General features: G+C 37.9%; 1 non-coding gene across 1 annotated transcript; it reads left to right on the top strand.

Moving 5' to 3' along the window:
- Positions 1-465: 465 nt before the first annotated feature.
- LOC141663140 (small nucleolar RNA R71) lies at positions 466-572 on the top strand. The gene has a single exon (XR_012551224.1). It is a non-coding gene; the product is annotated as a small nucleolar RNA R71 (small nucleolar RNA).
- The last annotated feature ends 3,990 nt before the right edge of the window (positions 573-4,562 follow it).

The following is a 4,562-nucleotide window of genomic DNA, read 5'->3' as shown; positions in this document are numbered from 1 at the left end:
CGCATTCTGAGTGTTGCTCTAGCTGAAGTTAGGATGATTGCGGTTGTTGGGATGATAGGTGGATGGAACTGATTGTTGCGACCTCTGAAAGTTGCTCACGAACTGAGCTGATTTACTAGAAATAGCACATTGCTCGGTCTCATGCGCACCAGCACAAAGCTCACAGACACTAGTGCGCTGATTAACTCCATAATTAGCCAAAGAATCCACCTTCATCATCAACGCCTTGAGCTGAGTAGCTATAGCAGTAGACTAGCCGCATCTACCTCCGGAATTCCCACTACTTTGCCTTGAGTTAGCCTCTGAGAAGGGTTCTGGTATTCATTAGCAGCCATCAGTTCAATCAAATCATAAGCTTCATCGTACCTCTTAGCCCATAAGGCTCCACATGATGCTACATCAAGCATGGGTCTAGAAGTTGCACCCAAACCATTATAAAAGCAGTTAATGATTATCCAGTCAGGCATCACATGATGAGGACACTTCCTAATCATCTCCTTATAACGATCCCAAGCTTCACACAAAGATTCTCCCGATTGTTTTGCAAATTGAGTAAGAGCATTCCTGATTGCAGTTGTCTTCGCCATAGGGAAGAATTTAGTGAGAAACTTCTAAGCAAGATATTCCCACTTGGTGATAGAGCCTGGTGGTAGAGAATGCTACCAGCACTTAGCTTTATCCCTCAGAGAGAATGGGAAAAGCCTCAACTTAATAGCATCTTCAGAGACATTGTTGAATTTGAAAGTATCACAGATCTCGATGAAATTGAAAGAGATATGTCCTAAGTCAAATCACGTATGAGGATTTAGGAATAACTTTTATGTAATCTTGTTAGGTCCCAATTTGTTTGTAGAAGGGGGGTTGAATGCAAACAATACCGTTTAAGCGAATAAAATGCGGAATAAAAAAGTGAAACAAAATTCAAGTTAAATAAAACTTTTATTAAACTTGAAAGGTGTTACAACTACGGTATCGGTTACAAGGGATTAATCTCAAATCAATTATTACAAATCTAGAATAAATTCGACATGAACTTTTTCTATTTTTGCAATTAAAAGATCAAATGCTAAATGCGATTTGAGATTAAGTTGTAGGGATTTTAATCCGCTAGATTGATACACAAGAACAAGATAAATAATTCTAGTGGATTGGATTTAACTTTTCAATCTAGAATTTTGATCTTGAATAAAGCAGATGAAAAATAAAATGTTGAGCCTTTGTTTTCTGCTGAGTTCTTGACTTGTGTTTTTGTTGAATTATTGCATTATTGTCTTCTGCTGTGTTTTGTTGTTTAAGTAAACAAAACCATCTAGTTTACTCAGCAAGACTTTCGGCAAGACAATCAAATGAACTGGTATGACAATCCATTTGAACTGGTAGGACTTTCGGTGAAACTATCCTTTTGAACTAGCAAGACAATCCCAATAGCTAGCAAGACAATCAGAATGAACTAGCAAGACTTTCGGTATGACTATCAATTGTCATACCGATTGTCATAGTAGTTCAAATCAAATTGTCTTACTGAATTATTAATAGATTTTAATCTAATAATAATTCTGAAAATTCTTAATATTAATTCTGAATTAATTAATCAATTAATTCAATTAATCAATAAATTAATCTTTGAAGATATAATTTATTTTCTTAATTAAATTATATGACTTAATTAATTAATAGAGAATTAATATTAATCTTGAGCAGCAACCATTCTTCTGAAAATCTTCTGAAAATTACTGTCAAGTATGAATCAATTCCACCACTTCAATGTTGACACTCGATGTACTGTCTGGTTCATGAGTGACTAACTTCCGTGACGTTTCTTCAAGTCTTGACCTTGATACTCTTGATTTTCTTCAGACTAAATCCTTGTAATTAATTGATATCCTGACGAGATCTCTGTCACTTGATTAAATCCACAATCCTAATTTATATCACTGAGGCTTGATCAATTTCTTGAGCTTCTTCCAGTGAATTAAGTCTTCAAGTCTGTAGATGAATAATGTTTCTTAACCCTTTGACAGATGTTACTATATGAGATCTCTCTGACGATAGATCCACTATTTACTTATTACATTCTTATTTGAGTTGAATTAAATCCTCGAATATACAAATAGGCTATGCCATATGCCTTTCAATCTCCCCCTATTTGCTTGTTAGACAATAACAACAAATACCTAGAGGATAACTCAACTAACAAATAAGAAAAAGATATAAACAGAAATGCAAAGTAAATAGCAGAAAAGTTCTGGATTATATTTAACATTTTCCAGATTCCAAAAGAAATTTACAAGTGAATACAAGATAGATGTTCCTCTAGCCTGAACATATAACTACATTAGACTATCTTGATTCATAAAGCTCTAATCATATTACATTGAGTTTTGAGCTAATTGATTTCAGTTGTCTTCTCTTCTGACTTCACCTTCTTCTAAATCTTGAAGTAACTCTTTGTCAAAGACACGATCCTTTTCTGAAGTGAAGCTTGTTGGTCTGACTGGTTGAACTCCAACTGACTTCAGCTTATTCTTGATCTGATTGTACCTTTTAATATTCTTTTCACAATAAGCTTGAATCAAATCAGCAGCTTAAGTCTTCAACATGGATGAGTATCCAGCAGTTCTTAAATGATGTTCCATCCAGACCAGATGCTTAGCTGAGTAGTCTTTAAGAGATTGTACATCTAGCTGACAGATTTGAAGACAATCAGACTTAAAGAATCTCACCTGATGAGGATTGTTGACCACTTGAGGACTAGCCCTGCTGGCAAACTCTTTAAGCCTTTCTCGAAGAACTTCATTCAATTCTGAGCTTCTTTTTACCTTGTTGAGAAGAACCCAAGTCTCTGACAAAGAACGATTCTCAAACATATGAAGTGACACCTTGAAAGATCCTTCACTCTGACAATATACAAAAATGCTCATCTCATTTAGGGATCTATCAAAAGCAGCTGTGATCCTTGAGACTTCAGTCTTGATAGCATTCATGTACATGTCATTGTTAGGATTTGAGATTTCCAGCTTGTCAAGAAGATGTAGGAACTGCCTATCATTGTTAGTGCTCAGCTGAGGCATATCAAGTACTCTCCTAGCTTCATCCCATTTTTCACCAATCTTCAGTCTGACATCTCTTCTCCTTTCTTGAGCCTTAATGTCATGAAGACGTTGCTTTTGAAGAGTTTCTGTTCTTTGTATGTCTTTCCTCATATCAATGATCTGGGAGACCTTTTTGAGTTCAGCTCCTTTTCTTTTCATCTCTGACTACTGCTGCTGAAACTCTTTCTCAAAGATAGGATCCACTGTAGCTTCCTCTTCCCAATCTCCAAAATCACTTTCCTCTTCAGCTTCAAATAAACCATCTTTATCTTCCAAGACTGGTTCAGTGGGAATGTCAAAAATATCAAAGTCATCCTGTTCTCCACTGTAATAGACATCATCAGCCTTTCCTTTGTCCCCAGCAGAGGTATCTTTTTCTTTCCCCTTTCCACTACTCCCTTTCTTCTCCCCCTTAGTTGAGGGATCCTCTACTGACTTTCCCTTAGATCCTCCATGACCTCTATCACCTCCCGAGCCTGAGCCTCCACCAGACGGCCCTTCAAAGTAAGTCCTTTGTTCTTCATTGGGACAGTGAGAATTTTTGATCATGTAGTACAGGTGCTTCATCCCTTCATTCAGATGTTCCATACCTGTCTCTATCTTCAGAAATCTAGAGGAATCCAGTGAATGATTCATTTCAACCAAATCTTCAAGAGAAGTCATCCTTGTATGTAGAGAGCAGAAGTTAGAAATGTCATCAGATGATAAAGTTGGAGTTTCCTGAATGGAATTGAGCTTTGGTGTGACAGTGTTCTTGAGATCTGAGATATCATTCCTTATGAGTGCCAGCTGATTGTTGACAGAGGTGGAAGAAGAAGACCATTCAACCACTTATGCTTTGAATGCTTGAGCTTCAGCTTGGCTTTTAGCAAGTTCTTCTTTTAGAGCAGCAATTTGAGCCAGCAGGTTTACAGTATCTGTGTCTGTGTGTGCTCTCACCTGAATTTCACTCGTGTTTGGTTCACTCACCTCACGTGCTTGTGTTTCTCTCAATATAATTGCTCGTGAGGAGTCTTCCTGTTGCTGTTCTTCTATACCTGTAGTTAAAATCACCCTAGCCTCTTCAAGAGAGGTCAGTGGTGGTGCAATGGGAATTCGCGAGTCCCGATCCTCAGTCAAACCTATCATTTCATGTGAAATAGATGTCTGAATTGCTTCAGGGATAGATTGACCGAGTTGCCCTCCACTTTCTCCAGATAAATCTACGAGTGGAGAATCCCTTGAGGGAGCCAGAGGTGTTTGATCTGGGAGGGGTGAAAATGACTCTATTAAGGGTGGCTGAGAGTCAGATTTTCCCTCAGAAGCATGTGACTGCTCTTCTGCCGTAACTATGGCAGGCACTGTAACAGACTCTATGTGCGCTCCTCGCTCTGTGTCCTGAGTATCATCTGTGGGTATGTATGGTTCCATTGTGAGTAATAGAATTGTGCTTGACTCAGTACAAGATGCCATGGCCCTATGGCGAATTTC

This window comes from Apium graveolens, chromosome 5 (genome assembly GCF_009905375.1).
Source record: "Apium graveolens cultivar Ventura chromosome 5, ASM990537v1, whole genome shotgun sequence".
NCBI lineage: Eukaryota > Viridiplantae > Streptophyta > Magnoliopsida > Apiales > Apiaceae > Apium > Apium graveolens.
The sequence above is the reverse complement of the archived record's forward strand: the minus strand, read 5'-3'. Positions and strand labels throughout refer to the sequence as shown.